Here is a 20053-nt window from a genome sequence, read left to right on the forward strand (position 1 = left end):
GCTGTGCTAGACTTAACATTTACCAGAAAATAGTATAGCAATGTTTTCTATTTTTATGAAGTAAGTGTTTATCTTCCCAAGCAACTGTTGTATTATGTGTATATTTATATTGTACCTTCCAAGCCAGGATTTTCTACAAGGTGTCATATGATTTGCTCTTACTGTTATAATATTTTTTCAGTCTGGACTTTCCTATGGTTATTTTAAGTTTAATAGGAGTCTAAGTATATGTTTTAATGTCATACTGTGTTGGTGTAGATGTTTGACACCTGGGCAGGAGAAGACAGCTCTCTTCCTTCCTCTCTACACCCACTGTTCTGACTGATTTGAATTTGCCAAATTGTTCCCACAGGCCCAGACTCATAAGGGCCTCTCCTTAGACTAGGACATGCTCTCACCTGGCCTGTCTACTTATGGTGTTTAGAGAGAATTTTCATTTAGCCTGGGTCACAAAGGCCTAAATGTCAAAGCTTTGTCCATTCTTAGCACCAAGATGCACTTTCACTAACATCGCCTGAGTCTGTTTGAGTGATGCTAAATGCTCATCATAAAAGGGATGAGGAGATTGCTGGTCCCTGTCCTGGCAGAGGGAGCAGATATGAAACAAATGCTCAGAGTGAGAGGGGATGATACCATATAGAAGCTTGTAGTCCAGGAATGTGTGTTCCCCACAAATGAGATAATTCAATCAGTTGTGTTTGATCTAAACATTTGAAGACTTTTAAGGGAGAAGAGAGAATTTTCACTTCATCAGCCACTGAGCCTCTCCTGTGGAATTCATTGGGGCCCTTCATTGGAGTTGCTACCCTCACAGCCTGGCCTACTGATTTGGGACACTTGCATTCCCATGGTCACATGAAACACTTTTGTAAATCTTGTATTTACAGATATCTCCTGTTGGTTCTGTCTCTGGTTTGTCCAAACTCCTCCCAAGTTTGGTGTGATAGCATGAATGTGCACAGCTGTCATTCTTTCCTGACTCTATACAAGCCTGACATTTTCTGCAAATACAGAAAAAAAATCTATACATGGGTTTGGTATTGGCAGTAAGTTCCAGTGTTGTATTGACTCCAGCTTCATATTGAAAAAGAAGAACCTCTTACAGTGGGCCCAAAACAGAATTACTAGAGCTTGAGAAGTAGGGCATCTTTACCTCACAGTATATTTCTGGTGGAAGCATTTTCTCTTAATGGGACCAGGAGAAGCTGTGAATTTTGAATGCTATGTTTTTGTACCTGCCACTGTGGTCACCCCCTGGGTGACCTGGGTGTTCTCATAACTACAATATTGTCTTCTTTTTTTAAATGAGTTCTTGAACATTCATGGGAAAGTAGGCTGCATATTATGCACATTGGGGTCAACTGTGATGGTTATCCATGCTCAGTAAGAAGAGGAAGTCTCTCCTTTGCATGAAATGAAATTGAGAGATTTGTTTTCTTTCCTGTGATTATAATTGTGATCTTCTTGATGCTGATTTTAGTTGTGGCTCCCAAGAATGGAAAGACCAATATGTTGGTCTATATTTCCATCTGTTCATTAATAGGAGCATTTTCATTTCCTTCTCTCAAGGACTTGCAGATTGTCATTAAAGAATTATTAGAATGGAAGCCAGTTTTATGTAATTCTCTGGTCTTTGTTTTGCTGGCTGTACATGTGCTTTTAGTGACTACAGAGATTAACCACCTCAACAAGTCACTGGACACATTTAATACATCACTCGTGACTCCTGTTTATTATGCCTTCTTCATATCCATGCTTGTGACATGCTCAGGCATCTTATCCCAAGACAGGGTATGTCTTGAAAGTTGGAGCTATCCATGAGTGGGTTCTTTACCATTGTCAATGGCATTTTCTTTCTACATTCTTTTAAAAATACTGGCATAACCTCGAGTCAGCTGACATCCACCACTAAGAAAGATGAAATCTTTCTGGATGGCCATGAAGACAAATATGTTTCACTAGAGAAGGTAAGCTATGATGATGACATCAACTTTTTCAGCTGGACTGATGATCAAAGTCTCTAGAAACCCTGAACTTTAACCAATGTGAGACACTTGGAGAGGAGAAGGAATATCTGCTTCCTGGAAGAACTGTGAGGAAAGTTAGTGTTCACTAGTAATTTAGGTATGAGGCAAGGTAGAAAAAAACCCTACGTTTTTGGCCAACAAATTTGAAAGTTAAGTTTTGATTCTCCACTAGAAAACTCCTGCTTCTTTCTATTTCTGTAAACTTGAAATATCCCCTGGGCACAAAGAGGTGAAAGGGTTTTTTTGAGACTCAGTAAAATCTCCTTCTGGTCACAATATATTTAACTCTGCTAGGTGGCTCTTTGTGTCTTTGGCTGTGATTCTTAGCCTTCTGGTAATTCATGGATAAAGTTAACTGTGTTCTGATAACTAAAGTATGGTTCATCGTTCTCTAATGAGTCATAGTTTCAAATTATTAAACAGAGAGCACATCATTGATGCTTTCCTCCCTCTTCCACAACTTCCTTCCTTTTAAACTACATAAATAATGGGAAAAGTGTTAAAGGAACGCATAGGTGTGCTTTGTAAATCCCTTCCTTGGTAGGTTAGAATGTCCAGGACCTGCCCAACCCTTTTGGAACTATAGAATGACTACATAATGCACTGTGAATTCTGATTTATTTACATGTCATAGGAGGTATTACAAATATAGGAGATGAAACAGGGAAAAGATGATTTTCGACCTTTGGTAACTGAAAGAAATACTTTTTTATTTACCCCAACCAGAAACAAATCAGAAATGATTCAGGGGTTCTTTTTACCCAGACATTTGTGACATTAAAATAAGATAGAGTTTCTGGAGAAGTGAATTTTGATCTGGAATTACATATGTATATATGTATATGTACATGTATAGGTATATAGGTATGTGTATATGTGAGTGCATGTGTGTGTGTATACATATATGTATATTCATCTGTTATATAAGAATATATATGTATATGCTTACATATATACCTTACTTTACTATCATGCCAAAACTTATTTTTATTGTTAAGGTAGAGATTTTTATAAAAATAACTGTAAAATTATTTCAAGATTGTATTTTACACTTAATCTTTCTCAAATGTTTAATCCACAAGAGATGGGTTTCCACAGAATATCTCAAAGCAATCAGGAATATGTTTGTGAAAAACTTGAATAAATCATCAGAATTATCCTCATAAATTTCAGCACTTGTACTTTCATTGAAGAAATATAAACAAGTATAGAGATTCAATCAGTCATCAAAAATCTTCCTAAAAAAGGATCTCCTGAGGTAGCCCCTGAATTGTTAATATTTTATTTTCCAGGATAGTAACACCTTTCTTATCTCCCCAAAATACTTGTCAATAAACTACATGCAAAACATGGTCAGGATAATATTTAACAGATAAAGCAACTTATCCCTTATTGTGGTAGAATCTATCTATCATATATCTATACTTGTGATTGGTTTGGAGAGGTCTTTTATTTTGTCCTGAATCAGTGTAGTTTGTTTGTGTGCTTCCAGGAATTTGTCCATTTCATCTAAGTTGTCTAGTTTGTTGGCATATAGTTGTTTATAGTAACCTCTCAGGATTTCCCTTATTTGCTCAGTTTCTGTGGCAATACACCCCTTCTCATTTCTGATTTTATTTGCATCTACCCTCTCTTTTCTTTGTCAGGCTTGCTAGTGGCCCATAACTTTATTGATTTCCTCAAAGAACCAAATTTTGGTTTTATTTCTTCTTTCTATTGTTCTTTTGTTTTTCCATTCATTTAATTCTGCTGTAATATTTGTTATGTATCTATTTCTGTTTGCTTGGGAGATAGTTTGCTGTTCTTTCTCAAATTCTTTCAGATGAGCAATTAAGTCCTTGATTTTTGCCCTTCTTGGTTTTAATATAGGCATTTAGGACAATACATTTCCCTCTCATCATAGGCGTTGCCACATCCCATAAGTTCTCATATGTTGTATTCTCATATTCATTTGTCTCCAGGTAGCTTCTGATTTCACTAGCAATTTCTCCTTTGACCCATTGATTGTTTAAGTGTGCAATTTAATATCTATATACTTGTTCTTTGATGATTATTGATATCCAGATTAATTCCATTGTGATTAGAACGTGTTTTGAATAATTAAAATGTTTTTAAATTTATAAAGACCAATTTTGTGTGCCAGCATATGATCTGTCATGGAGAATGTTCCATGAGCACTAGAGAAGAATGTATATCCTTGTGTTTTGACCTATATGTCTGTTAGGTCTAATTCATTTATCAAGCTGTTTAACTTCTCTATTTACTTGTTAATCTTCTGTCTGGTTGTTCTATCTATAGAGAAGAGTAGTGTATTGCATTCTCCTACTATGTTTATTGAAACATCAATTGCTCCTTTCAGTTTTACCAATGTCAATCTCATCTACTTTGTAGTTTTTGATTGGAAACATAAACATTTAGAATTGTTATTTCTTCTTGGTGAACTGACCCTTTAATTAATATATAGTATCCTTCTTTGTATTTTATGATATCTCTACATTTAAAGTCTATTTTTTTCTGATATTATCCCTGCTTTTTTTGTTTATGACTTGCACGGAAAATCTTTTTCCATCTTTTCATTTTCAATTCATTTGTGTCCTTGTGTCTAAGATGAGTCTCTTGTAAGAAGCATATACTTGGATTATATTTCTTAATCCATTTTGCCAATCTGTATCTTTTAATTGGTGAGTTGAGTCTGTTAACATTCACAGTCATTACTGAAAAGGCACTTTTTAAAATCTACCATCTTATCTTTTTAATTTTATTTGACAAGTCTATGTATTTCTTTCTCTGTTTCTTTCTGTATTCTTTAAATTACCTCCAGTGGTATTCCTCAATTCTGTGCCCTCCTCCAGACCTCCCTCGCCTGTTTTTTTTTTTCAACAGGCAAAACTCTCTTTAGTATTTCTTGTAGTGCCAGTCTCTTGTTGACAAATTATTTCAGGTTTTATTTGACTGTGAAAATTTAGTCAGTAGTATCTTTAATCTGTGTGATAACTGTTATTTTTCTATTTGTTCCTTCAAATTCCTCTTTCTACTCTTCTACTATCTTTTTGATCTCCTTTATGTGATTAGACACCCCACTTATTTTATTTAGTAGATTTGTATGAACATCTTTGATTAGTTGTTCCAACATCTGTATCTCTTCTGTTGTTTAATTTGTTCATTAGGCTGGGCTATATCATTGTGATATGCTTAGTGATCTTCTGTTGTTTTCATCACATGTAAATATCTTGATTGATTTACTTCAGATGTCTAATACTTTGTGTTTCAGGATAGAAGTGTAGAAGAGTGCAGGTCATGGGATGGGACCCATCAGTGTGGTTATGCATTGTAGCACAGGTATAAGCAGTGATTGGGGATGCTGCGTTGCTGCTTCTGAATGTGAGCACCCAGTGGCCAGTGAGGATGAAGCTGTGAGAGTGCATGGGTCTGGGGGCACATCCGTTGTGTTCACTGGTCTAAGGTATGGGATCCCTTGTGCACATGCACAGAGCTATGGCAGTGGGTCAGCATTAAGCCTGCATTGGTTGGAGACAGATGTGACCTGACTGCACAAGTTAGCAGTTTCCCAGAGCAGGATGGCATGACTGGGGGCAGTGTATATGTATTTGTCTAGGAATGCCTAAACTGATGTTTAAGGTAGGGCTGTGGGACTATATGGGTGGTGGGGTGGGTGTAGCCTCGGTATGGAGGTAAGCACTTTCATTCTTTGTGCACAGGTTTCAGCCTGCAGGGAACAAGGAGGGGGAGGTAGTTCTCAGGAGAGTTACAGGGTGGGTTGGGCTGTACTTGGGGTGGTTGTGTGGGGTGGGTATACGCACTGATAGATGGTTGGGTTGGGCCACTTGGAGCATTGGGAGTGGGTGCTGGTGATGGGGTTCAGATGTGTGAGGTGTGGGGTGAGTTGTGCGTTGTGGGGATATCTTGGTGAGGGTAGTGCTTTCAAAGAATGTGGCTATGGTTTAGTTCCTGTTCCCTGTCTCCCCTAACTTATATTTAAAGTAAAGTGTACTTGTACTTGTTGATTAAAAACCATTTATTTCTTGGAGAATACCTTTTTAAAAGGAAAAATACATCCTTTTGTTACAATCAGGAATTTTCCTTTTTTTGTATTTGTATATACATTTTTAAATCATTGAATAGAAAATAATTTAAATATTTATAGTTCTATATACATTATGTACAGAATTATAGATTATCTTTAAATTTCATTTTAAAAGAAAAAATATTTTCCTATGCATTCAAAAGATTATAAAATGGTTTTAACTATTAGCAAAACTTATAGTTTTTGACTTTGAGCACCAGATGCCCTGGGAACTAGATTTCCAAAATTCCTATAAGAAAACATACTAGATGACTTGTTTTTAAAATAACATCGGTTTTATTAAGTGAGAGAAAACCTTCATGAGAAGTAACACCAAATGGGAGTTCTGCAAAAAAAATGCTGAGCTTTGGAAGTGACCCATCTGTCTGTTTAAGGAAAAGGGGAGTGAGTTAAATGGGAGAGCATAGCAAGCAGGGAGTGAAGAAGTGTATGGGTTAATTGGGTGGAGTGGCCTTGGGTAGGCAACAGTGGGTTAATTGCAAGAATAGGATGTTTGTGCAAGATATAGGCCACCTGTGGGTGTTCAGCAGCTGCTATCACTGGTCTTGACTTGCCTGCAACTGTTTCCCTTTTTCACAGTGTCTGAGCCTTCATCATCACTGCAAAGAATTGTTGGTATGTCAACTTAGCTCAGTTGATATCCTCAGTTTCATGGTTCCCTGGATAAAGCAGAAGCTCTAGCAACTTAAGTTTGTTAGTGTATTCATTGACCATTCCATTTTTACCACTCTGTCACTGAATATTTAGAAGAACCTAAATGCAAAACAGAGGGAAAAAATCAGAAAACAAGACTGAATTCCAAAATAAAAGGCCTTATATTTAATGTGACTATAAGACACTCAAACTCAAGAGAATGGGGCTTCTTCCCAGAATCTTTATCCCAATTTACAAAAACTAACCATGCCATATGCTTGGTAAAACATCAATATCATGCAAATGCAGAAACACACTTGCCATCTGACTTCAGGGCCCTTTTTCTAGATAGAGCCTCTGTATTACTGCCCCACTTTCCCACAGGTCTATGTAATCGAGGGGAACATGATGGGATTAAGACCTGGCAAGGGTTTGCAGGGCAGCTGTGTTCAAAACACAAGTAGCATTTGTCTTTAAACCAGGCCTGTATTACTCAAGTTTTATCCTCATTTCTTCAAAAATTGTCCCATAAGAGAGAGCAAGAGAATAGTTATCATTGTGCAATTGTAAAAGTTCAAGAGAACAAAACACATTGAAGAGAAAACAATAGTGAAATGGCGAACTCAAACCATGTTGGGTCATTGAAAGCAAATGAAAAAATGGCTCATCTGCAGCTGAATTTTCAGAGTCGGCACTCTAAAATCTACAGGTGTTCCAGGGGCACCCTGAGTCATAAGCAAGGTCTCCCTAAAGGCAGGGAGAAAATCTGCGTTACAAGGAGCCATGTAAAATTAATGAGAGGAAGCAAGGTCCCTGGTCAAGAATCTTAATAAATTACAATTTTACCTTGGATCTCATATCCTAGGGTTGTTCCTTACCCATCCCCTGTGGTGGATGTGAACACATGACTCCAAGACCCCCTCGAGATGGCCCTGTTGTCTCTGGTGTTGGTAGGGGTGCCAGGGGACAGTCCCAAACTTGTAGCTCCTTCAAGATCAAACTCAGCTGCAGAGGAGACCTCACCCAGGTCACACCCTTCCCAAGACACACTCCCAAAGGTTCTGTGATAGACCATGGCCTTTATGCAAATCAACACATTTGATTTGCAGTCCTTTTTCTTGGGCTAATTGAAGAATTTGCTACTTTACCCACATGCACACACACACAGAGTGGTATAATATAATACACTCTCTAGATACAAATGCACAATAATTAAAGAATGATCCTTAAGCATCAATTGATGACTCAACCTGTGCTCCTCATTATAATTTTAAAGATTGTTTTGCACTTGATTGATGATAAACTGGTACCAGTTTACACCCCACCTTCAGTCCAGGTGAGATCCATTTCCCCACACTCACCACCAGTGCCTTCAAAGAGAACCATCTCCTGGGATACTGGGACGGTCAAGCTGGGAAAGGAGAGCTCAGGATTCATCAGGTGAGAATGAACCCAGGGGCACAGTCCTGACTTCGCTTGTCCTGGTCTAACCAAAATCTGTTGATTGAGACTTTATCCCCTAAGTTCTGGCTTCAGCTAAGGGTTCCTGGGGACAACATGGCTGAAAAGCCCAGGGTGGAATACCAATGACTGCCCTGAGGAACTGCCCTGAGGATTGAGGTCCCCCAGGAATGTGTCCTTGGGATCTGCCTTTGGGTGGTAGGGAGCATTCCATAGGCAGTGGAGGCAGCAGAACCCTCTCACTATCAGACTCCTGAGAAGTTATCCCAGATAAGGGACCAGGCCTGGGAAGTAGGGGGCACTCTGGGCCCATCCCTGATAGCTCTATGGGCTCTCTCAGCTGTGAACCTATCCATTAGTACCCTGGTTCATCTCAGTGCCATCTGGGACTGAATGCTGGTGGTTCTGAGTCACCCCTAGACCCTGAGGAAGTATGGATGGAATCCCTCTCTTTTGTCCATCTCCAATGTCTCTATTTAGAGATTTTTAATAATAACATTTTTTCGCCTGAGAAAAAAATTATCTGAGAATAATTAGCAATGCACAAACATGAAATTTGAACTGAGGAAAAGGATATGACCTTGTCAAATCAAGTCCTCTAACAGATGACCCCAGGACCACCCTTGATCTCAACTCTGTCTGAGTCAGTGCAGCCAGTGGTGGCTGTCCCAGGGCTGAGAGTGGAAAGGAGGTTTTTATCTCACTTTCCCATGGGTCTGAAGAACTGTGCATTATTACCACTATGCCAAGAACCACGGTAATAATCAGCATCATTCTCAAGCTGGAGCTTTGAAATGTGCAGTATTCTTGCATTGGCTGAGGGATCCTTAGATTTACAGAAGTGTTGGGGACCCCAGAGCCCTAATCCTTATTCGAGTCTTAGTAGAATCTCAGAAGATACACAAGAGGGTCCCCTTGCTTCTGTTGGTGCCAGTATATCCTATAGCTACCAACACTGATGGCTCATGGAGCACTGCTCATGATGCAAGGGAGCCTCACCAATGTTCACAGGGATGCAGAAAGAGAGAATGACTGAGTCAGCACAGACTGGGAGAGGGAACCTGGAAACAAAGACACACATCACTACTGGGGCAGAGGCTAAGAAGAACCTGTTGTGGGTCTGGGCATGAGTGTCTGATGGAGGCTGGGGGCTTGCCCAGGGTCTCGTAGGTCTGTCCTTACCTGTCAAGTGAGAGAGGAGCTTGAAGAGGAGAGTAGCCCAGGCCATGGCCCACACATGCTTGGATTGAGCTGAACCAGCGGTTTTTATCTTCTCTAATTGCTTGAAATGGAGAGACGTGAGGAAGCACCCATGGGGATCTTACATACACCCATAAGCAAGAGACTGTGCCCAGCCCAGAGAAAATACAACTGTTGAGTTCCCATTAGCAAACACTGGAGAGTTTGGGGGGGTGCACAACTGTAAGCACCCACTCAGCAGTCTCAGGAATGCCCACAGTACCCCAGGCTGCTTATTGGTCAAAATCCAGGCTCTTCATGGAAATTATGTCAGGGGCATTGGACCAGGAGCCAGGTCCTGTAAGTACACAACCACTCATGAGCTACAAAGTAACTGATTTTAAGGAATTACCTTTTTGTTGAGAAGTCCTGGATTAGTAAGGAAAGTGGATTGAAAATATGGGGCCTGGTCACTATGAATTGGGCTGTGTGGATGAGAGGATGCTAAGGGCTTTGGAAGCAAACACCTGAGCAGGTAGTTCAGTAGCAACCATGTGAGGGGGTAGCTATTAATCTGGTCTTCAACAGAGACAGAGTTTCCCATAACAGAAAAAAGATCTTAATATTCTTAGGAGAGGGGCAGGGCTCTCAGAGGTTGGAAAAGTGTGTACAAATACTCAGATGAGTTAAAAATATGAATTATAGAGGGAAGGGCAAAATATAAAGGGGGACATTTCAGAGATCTGATACAATTGAAGAGATGGACAGTGAAGCAATTGGATATGGAATGTAAAAAAGACAGTTATTTGATAATGAAAAGATTGAACTATCTTTTTCACAGCTTTAGTGAGATATAGTTGATGTACACAAATTGTACACATTTAAAGTGAATAGCAGGATAGCCTGTGATGTACACCCATGACAACATCACAACAATCAGGACAATAATCATTTCCATCGCCCCTAAAGACTCCTTTGCTTGGGAATAGGCTGCTGTGAGAGACATTGAGGATGAAGGTTAAGGAGGAGTTTCAATCCCAAGGTGGTAAATAGGGTAAGCCTGGGCTCAGGGCAACAGCAAAAAAAAAAAAGAGGGAACAGATGCCCCAGAAGAAGCCTGGGCAGGGAGCTTGGAGATATCCAGCCTTCTGAAGATTAAAAGGGAGATCTTGTCCCACTTCCCCATGGGCCTGGATCACCGTGGGAACCCTGAGGCTATGACAGACAGTGACAAGCAGACTCATCCTCAAGCTGTACCCCAGTGCTTCTCAGGCAGACCCAATTGTCAGGCTTGGATTATGAGAATCAATTGGGGACACCCTAGAGTCGATTGTCATTATTATAGATGATGAGTTTGGAGACTGATCTTGTAGCTGTTTGACTTAGTGCACAGCAGAGCCTCCCCCAATGTTTGTACTGTTCCTAGAGCAGGAGACAGTGACTTACTAGCCAAGCTCCTTCAACCCTGAGGGCAGCTGAGTCAGCACTGCATGGGCCTGAAAATAGGGGATGTCTGTCTGAAGAAATGGAAAGTTGTAGTCCATGGGCCTGGTATTCTAATGCTCAGAGGGTGAGATCTGTGAGCTCTGCCAGAAGATATGAATCCTGGAGGATCAAAAGGATCTTGGAGAGTCAGGTTGGCTTGGAAATGAAATCCACACCCCAAATGTATCACCAACCACCTGAGATAGTCAGTGAACCCAGAGATGTGCACTTTGGACAAAATAGGAACAGACAGGAATGAGAATATGGAGTGCATGTCAGAGGGCTTGTCCATCAACTGCAGCCTGGGGATCTTTCCTATGTGAGAGCCTAAAGGAGTATCCTGGGTTTTATTTGACTGTCTTCAGTATGTGCACACACACATAAGCATTTGCCTGCATATAAACAGGCCCTTTTTCTTCTGTGCCTCCAAAGAAATTTCCTTTGCAATTAATGTCTATGTTTTTATATCACATTGCTATAATAAAATGGTGTATTAAAATAAATTTTTATCTGAGCCTGGAACAATATGAGAGTCTTCTCTGGATTATGGAGCACAAGTTCACTGAGCTCACACTAGGTTGAATCTGGCCTGTCATAAAAGAACACAAAGGGTGTGAGAGCAAGTGATCAAAGCTGAGCCAGGGGATTTGTGTCTCAATTCTCCACTGGCATATGTCAGTGTGGAAATGGTTGCTCTGTCACAGCAACCTCATCCTCAGGCTTGGCCCCCGTGATGGTGAGGGTGGCTTTGTTCCCAAGAAGGGAGCCTGAGAATCAGACAGGGACTCCTGAGACCCCTTGCTGGTGCCCCATATCAGACCCTGGGGATGCTGGTAAGATTTTTGTTGGACCCAGTGGGCATAGTAACTAGTGGTGATGGCCCCAGCACTGGATCCACAGGTGAGTATGAATGTCCTTCCAGGGGTTGTAGACAGGGAAGTTTTCTGAGTCACCACAGCCTGGGAAAAAGCTCATGAAAACAGGTGAGAAACCCCATGGCCATGATCAGAGTTGGGGCAGGCAGTTTCTGTGTTCCATATCCCCACCACAAGCCCATAAAGATACCCCCAATCTATGCTGTGAGAAGGAAAGTTGAGCATGAAAAGGACCCAGGCCATGGAGGAGACAACCTCATTGCTTAACTTCTCAAGACAATTCACACAGACTCAGTTTCCCTAGCTCTCATTATAACCCATAAGTCCCAGTGCAGGGTGGGGTTTTCAAAACACTGAACTCCCTTTCTGGAGGGCACAGTAATTTGACAGTTTATAACTTATAGTGGGGTTTCATGTTAGTAAGCATTTGTGAATAGATCCACAGACCATCTTTCATATATGCTAGGTTTCCTAGGGCCTGGCCCATCCACTATCTGGTGTCCATGAGGGCAATAGCACAGATAAAAGTTTTTCCTCCAGCTGATCTTTCTTGTATCTCCTCATTTGCTCCACAGACCTCCAGTTTGCAATTCTTCAGAAAGTTAAATTCAGATTGTCCCACACTCCAGGCTGACAACCAGGTGATGAAATGTTCTAAAGGTGTGACTTGAATGCTTCACACTCCCTCTCTCTTTTTAACTGAAGTTCAAACCCCATTGCAGCTATCTACTTTCAGTAGATATGGGGCTGTTCTTGCACCATGACTAAAGATCTCCCAAGAGTCAAGCTGATTGTGTGCCTCTCTAGGCACCTGAGCAGTGACTGCCCCTGGATCAAAGACTCAGTCTTTCAGTTCAATGGGATCATTGTTCTGTCTTCTAGTAACAGTACACTTCCTTTTCCAACTAAGACCTGTAGACCAGTAGAACTTAAGGTTTCAGGGATAGAAAGCAAAAATTTTCCTAGTAAGTCACTAGGGGTGATAGTGAATAGTGTCACTCCCATTTCTATCCCTTGGTTCCTGCACGTATGAATCCTGGCTATGGGAGAAACAGCACCATAGAGTAAATGCTGACTTCTTAGAGAACATTGTCCCATCCCTGAAAGGTATTGCCACCTAGTTTGCACCATAACTGGGTCATCAAAAGGCCACTCCACAATTCCTCAACCCAGCATGATGAGAAACATGGTAAGACCAAAGAATTCTATGGGCCTGTGCCCATTCCTACACATTTGCTGTGAAATGGGTTCCTTGATCAAAAGCAACGCTGACTGGAATACCATGATGGTGGATAAGACACTCCATAAGTCCATGGATGATAGTTTATCTGTGGGGGTTGCATGATCTGTTAATTGAACCCATGTCTCCCACATGGAAGGTGGGTATTCTACCACTGAGCCAACTGCACACCCCATGTATGATAGTTGTTGAGGAAGGAATGCATGCAGGGGCTGCAAGCTTATACTGGGAATATGTTTCTATTCAAGTTAGGAAAACTCACTGCCCCTTCCATGATGGAAGTTGTCCAAGTAATCAATCTGACACCAGTTAGCAGGCTGATCATCTTGGGTCATGGTGCCATATAAGGGACTGAGTATGGGTCTCTGCTTCTGGCAAATTGGGCACACAGTTGTGGCCATCACCAGGTCAGCCTTGGTGAGTGGAAGTCCATATTGCTGAGCCCATGCATAACCTCCATCCTTACCACCATCTCACTTTGTTCATGAGCCCATTGGATAATGGCAGGAGTGGATGAGGAAAGAGGATGACTTGAATCCACAGAATGACATCTTATCCACTTGATTATTAAAACCTTCCTCTAATGAAGTTATCCGTATCACGTGGGACACAAAAAACTTCATATACTTTATCCATTCAAAAAGGAATATTTACATACCTCTTCTCCATGTCTTTGTCACCAATTTTCTAATCATATCCCTTCCATGTCCTTACTATCCAGTCAAACCATAAGCAACAGACCATGAGTTAGTCTAGAACACAAGTCCGGTCAGTTATCCTTCTAGCAAAATGAACTTCACTGCTTGAAGTTATGCCCACTTGGAGGATTTCCTCTCACCACTGTCTTTTAATGATATTCCAGCATGGGGTTGTAGTGTTGCAACTGTCCACTTCTTGGAGATCCCTGCTCAATGTGCAGAACTATCTGTAAATCAGGGCTGAGTCTTCTTTCCTTCAGTCAATTGGCTGCAAGGAACTTCCCAGGAGGCTAAAGCTCAGCTCTGGAAAAGAGAAGGTAATGTAACAAGAATAGGGGCCATGGGCATTTGGTCTACTTTGTCATGTACTTGTACCTTCAAGACCTGTTAAAACCCTATCTCTAATACATCGTTTCCATTTTATGATGGAGTGCACCTGTGCATGTCAAACTTTATAGCTTGGAGGGCCAGACAACATGTAGCTCATTACAGGTAATTCAGGTCTCAGGGTAACTTGGTGGCCCATGGTTAAGCTTTCACTCTCTACTAAGGCCCAGTGGCATGATGAAAGCTCTTTCTCAAAAGGAGAGTTATCTACTGAGGATGGTAAAGCTTTACTCCAAAATCCTAAGGGTCTGTAATGTGATTCTCCTATAGGGGCCTGTCAAAGACTCTAGACATCTTCCTTATTTACCACTGACACTTACAGCACCATTGCATCTGCTGGATCATACTGTCCCCAGTAACAGACAGGCATGCACAGCAGCCTAGAAATATCACAGAGCTTCCTGTTGTTCCTGTCCTCATTCAAAACTAGCAGGTTTTCTTGTGACTCTGTAAAGGTCCTTGAGTGGCACACCAAAATGCGGAATATGTTCTTTCCAAAATCCAGAGGCCAACAAGGTGTTGTGCCTCTTTTTTGATTATAGATGGGAATAGATGCAACAATTTGTCTTTCACCTTAGAAGAGATTTCTTGACTTGCTGCATATGACTGGACACTAAGAAATTTCACTGAGGTGGAAATCCTCTGAATTTTTGATGGATCTATCTCCCATCCACTGACATGAAAATGCCTTTCTGATAAGTCTAGATTAGTTACTACTTGTTGCTCACAAGGTCCAATCCATATGGCATCATCAATATAATGGACCAGTATTATGTCTCTTGGGATGGAGAAATGTTCAATGTCCCTGTAGACAAGATTGTGACATAGGGCAAAAGAGTTGTTATATCCTTGAATCAGGACAGTAATGGTATACTGATGGCTATTGCAGTGGAAAGCAAACTGTTTCTGGTGGTGTTTACTGACAACTATTGAGAAATAGGCATTTGTCAGATCAACAGCTGCATACCAGGTACAAGGGGACGTGTTGATTTGCTCAAGCAACGATATCACATCCAGAACAGCAGTTGCAATTGAAGACATCATCTTGTTGCATTTACAATAATCCACTGTCATACTGTAAGTCAAGTGTCTTCTGCACAGGCCAACTAGGAGAGTTTAACCAGGATTTGGTGGGAATCACTTCATGTACCACATACATAAGTCTTTTGTGTGTGTGTGGGGGGGGAGCAGGTGCGGGAATCAAACCTGGGTCTCCAGCATGGCAGACAAGAACTCTTCCAATGAGCCACCATGGTCCACTCAATATATATGTCTTTTATGTACCACATATATAAGTCTTTAAGAGAGACATTAATCTTTGCAATCCCTCCAAGAATCCAGTATTGCTTCTTATTTACTATTTCACTAAGTTTTGACAGTTCTATTCGCTTTCACTTGGCCTTTTCTACCATAATAATCCATGCTGTATGGGCCAGAGGACCAATGAGGGCATTCTGTCAGTTGTCAAATATGTCAGTTCCAATTATTAATTCTAGAATTGAGGAAATGATCAAAGAATGGCTCCAGGACTCACTGTATAAATTGTGAGAGAGATCCTAGCTAAAACTCCATCGATAACCTGACATACATAAGCCCCTACTGTGACTGGTGGACAAAAGTTATATTTTGGTTCTCATGGAATTAGTGTCACTTCTGAGCCACTGTCCAGTAATCTACAAAATACATGGTGATTTCCTTTTCCCCAGTCTCCACTCACCTGGGTAAAAATGACTATAGGAGTCCTTGAAGAAGCCTGCAGTGAAAGTTAACAGTGTACATTTTGGGCAGTGTTAAAAGGGTCCTTCTCCACGGTAACCCAACTTTTCCTCATTCCAGGAGCTCTGGGTCTGTAAACTGTCTCATGTATGGGAATTGATTAATGGGCCATGACCCTGTTTTTATATCAAACTAGACTTTTTTTTCACTTGATCTAGAATTCTTCTGCTTATACAGCTCAAGGAAGAATTGAATAAACTTGCTCACTGATTTTACTTCTAGGTTCCTCATGATCTACTAACCAATGCCACAATCAGTGTGAGTCAGATTGACTTGACTGCTGCTTTGAGTCTGCCATCCATTATCGTGGGCATGCCCACTTTTTCTATGGTGATTAATTGTCTACACATGGATTCTGCCAACTTGTTGTCCAATCATCCTCATTTGTTTAAGGATTCCAGTTCAGTGACAGCAGTTCCCACAGTAATATCTGCCCTATAGAGAATGGTGACTATAAACTCTTCAGGGCTGTTGGAGCTAGTCTCACAAATTTATTCTGCAATTTTCTACTGGAAGAAACATCTGTTTTCTGGACAGTCCTTGGGTATGTGAGCAGATCTTCCATAAGAAATCCACTCTAACATTCCAATTTCTCTAAGCCTCTGGATCCTCTCATCGACATTATACCAGGGCAGTTTTGGCATTTCAACCTCAGGTAACATCAGCCAGCTTTGGATCCATGTTTCAGCCAACCATGCAAACCCACTCTTAATTCCATTTCTAACCCCTCAAGCTATGACATGAAACACAGAATCTCTGCATAGTGGCTCCATGTCAATAAATTCAGGTAAATTCAACTTTATGTTTCTTCTCCCATTATTCTATATACTTTATATCCATTCTCACTCATAGTCTCTGGCAAGATCAAAAACATAAAAGGAAGATTTTTACAAGTCTTTCCATCCAACATGGACTTTTGGCATATTTCATGTGTGGGAAGGACCAAAATTTCTTCAACTCCATTTGTTAAATTAAAAAAAAAATGTTACTTACTGAGTTGTATTAATTTCCTAGAGGTTTCAGTTGATCACATTAGTTCTAGGTATGTATAATTTTGTTGATTATTTAATGGAAAATTAAATTTATATAACTGCATGTTCATAAAAAGGATTTAGCATTTCTCTTCTTCATAAAGACCAAAATATTAATAAAGTACATGAAATTTCAAATAAAAAAAGAGTATCAGGAATGATTGGTGATTACAAGGAAGGCTGAGGTCTAAAAAAAGGAACAAGGACATGTGCAGATGCAGCCCTACATGACTGATCACCAAAGAGTCCTCTATGTGGGGGATGGGATGTCCTGGGGGGAGGATGAAGATGGAAACAAGATTGCCTAAAGTTTTACAGATAAGAAACGGTAGCGCAGCCTGGGCTAGGAACAGGGAACATATGGGAGGGTGGGCAGAGAGACCTTTGGGCCTCCTGGTTCACACATGCTGGAATCTGCCCTCCTGTCATTCTCACCCAGAATGAGGGGTTGTTGTTTGCTCAACCTGTTCCTTTTATATTAGGAGATCAGTTTTTGTAGCACAGGGGAGAGTTGAATCAAAGTCTTGAGATGGTGTGAGGGACAGGGGATTGAAGGGCCAAGCAGTGGAGAAAAGGAAGGATCCTTTTTCACTTTCCCATGGGACAGTTCTAGCATTAGACTGTATTCAGCTTTGTAACAGTGATGTTCAACTTGTCTCTAGACTGGGGCCCAAGAGCGGGAAAGGAGACTGACAAAACCCAGACCTGCTGAATCAGGCTAACCCCCTGAATGTTGATCACTGTTGGACTAGTTCACAAACTCAGGGCTCTGTCTGTTTCCATGGTAACTCTCTGTGTTCTGCTCCTCTTGCACAGGATATGATGACCTGGGAGCCTGTGGCCTTCTCAGGAGCTTCATGGGTTTGACTTACTTTATGCAAAAGTACATATATATATATATATTTTGTATTGTGCACCTTGATATTCCACAGACACATCCCTAAATGGGTCTGAAAAGCTTCAATGGGGTACAGGAGGAGAGGAAAACCCATGAATGTATTTGTGGGCTCAGGAAAAATCCATCCACATGTGTTCTCACGTTTACTGAGTGGAATCAGCTCTAAGCAAGCCCCATCAGTAGACCTATTGCTCACCTCTGGGCTGCAGCCCAAGGACAAGACTAGCTATTACTGCATGATATGGCACAACAGTGCTGTCCAGAGTGACACAACAAGTGGGGAAGTGGGAGAAAGATCAGCTGCTCAGGTAACTGGACCATAACTCTTTGTTATTTTAGTAACTTGCATTCTCATTTACTATGTCTGAAAGTATCTTTTGGCATCAAAGCACTCTCTTCCAATTTCCCAATTTCTAGTCAGTGTTTCTGGAATCTCAGGAAGCAAAAAACAGAGGACACACTTAGGGATGATACTGAAACTACTCCATGTGACAAATGTGTGATAAAATCAAAGCTTGTGTGGCTGGCAAGGCATCTTTGGATCCAGAGAAGCGGCTTTGGACCCTAGAGCTCTGGTGCTTGCTTGAGTCCACGTGGTTGTATGGGGGATACCAGAGAGGGCATCCTGGCTTCTGTTGGTACCAGAATATGGTATAGCTGCTCACACTGATGCCACTTCTCAGGGTGCAGGTGAGTTTCACAGTGGTTCCCAAGGATGCAGAGAAGGAGAATGGTTGATTCAGCAAAGGCTGGGAGAGGGAACCTGAAAACACAGATATGCACAGGTGACCAGGCACAGAGCAGGGTGAACCCACTATAAGTCTGAATTAGAAGGGCCGACACAAACTGTGGGCTTCCCCATGTGTCTGCATCTGTCCCTATCTGGGCAGTGGGAGAGGAGCATGAAGAGAAGATTCCATGGTGGACACAGCCCCTGAGGTCTCTGGTCGAGTGCTGGGCTTCCCAGGCCTATTTAAACTTCCACATTGAACGCATAAGGGAGGGCTTAGTCATGCAAACATGTTTCCACCCACTTTTATTCCTATCTCCTTACTGAGCTGGGGCCTGCAGTTGTTCCTTGTGGAAATTCTGCATGGAAGTAGCTGCTGATGGGAGCATCCATAAGGCTGAAGTCAGGAGACTACCAGAGACCACAGCTATTGATCCCGATCAGGGAGCTCAGGCAAATCCCAGAGTTGAATCACTGGGACCCTCACCCATATATAAGCTCCCTCTATAAGGAGACATTTGCATAACCCTTTGGGCTGGTCAAACAGAAAACTACATTCTCTGCAGGCCTGGGTCATGCTGCCCAGAAAAATCTCACATTTTCATTGTAATTTCACACATTTTGAGTGAGACATCTGTGCAAGCACTGAGCTCAGACCCTGTATCAATAAGATCAATGTATATGTTCTGTGTTTCTGGCAGTCTTATGAAGGAAATGACAAAAAGAAATAAATTGTACAGGGAACATGGAAAATTCTAGTAAAGAAGATCGTGATCTTAAAGACTCAGTATTTAGGACATTAAGAAAAGTCTTCTCACAAAAGGAGTCCTTCAGTTGTCCCATGGCGGATGAGTGGGTATTCTTCTCTTTAGGAGAGAGAAGGCGGGAGTGTCCACTCTGGAATTAAAAAGATTTGAAGTTTCAAATTCATGAAAGATCATGAGAGGATCCATGGATGGCAAAGCCTTTCTGGTGATATTGTGTTTGAAGGGTACTGGAGGGAGCAGAGAACTGGGTATCCATGGGAGAGGGCGAGGGAACCAAGATGGAAGCAGCGGGGGTAGTCAGGAGGGAGAAATGAATTTTCATGTGCTTGAACTATCCTTCCTCAGACCATTGCATGTTTCAGGACTGTTAATTAAATTTTTGTTTCTGCAACAGCCTAACAATGTTTAATTTACTTGGCTTCAAAATATATTTTAGTATCCAATATTCCTTTTTTCATTAATTTGCAAAGTGTTCCAGGACTTCTGGACTTAATGATTTCCCCACAGTTATTTGATATTTTGTAAACTTTCCCCAGTAAATCTCTATTCTTTTAAATCTAGTAATTATATTAATAAATTAATCAGTATAATTTTAATATTTTCCATATTAAGTCACCATATACATCAACTTGGTCTTGTTTATCCAGGTCTTGTTTTATCCCCTTTGGTGGAATTTTATTTTATCCTAGAATACCCTGATGCATGTTTTGGCAGGTAGTTGACACCATGCTGCATGTGAGCTGTGTTTGCAGAGAGAAGCA

General features: G+C 41.2%; 1 pseudogene; it reads left to right on the forward strand.

Annotated features, from left to right (window-relative positions):
- The window catches only part of LOC143649326 (magnesium transporter NIPA3-like), a 39371-nt pseudogene that overhangs the window by 4477 nt on the left and 14841 nt on the right, over positions 1–20053 (forward strand).

This window comes from Tamandua tetradactyla, chromosome 11, assembly GCF_023851605.1.
Source record: "Tamandua tetradactyla isolate mTamTet1 chromosome 11, mTamTet1.pri, whole genome shotgun sequence".
Classification (NCBI taxonomy): domain Eukaryota; kingdom Metazoa; phylum Chordata; class Mammalia; order Pilosa; family Myrmecophagidae; genus Tamandua; species Tamandua tetradactyla.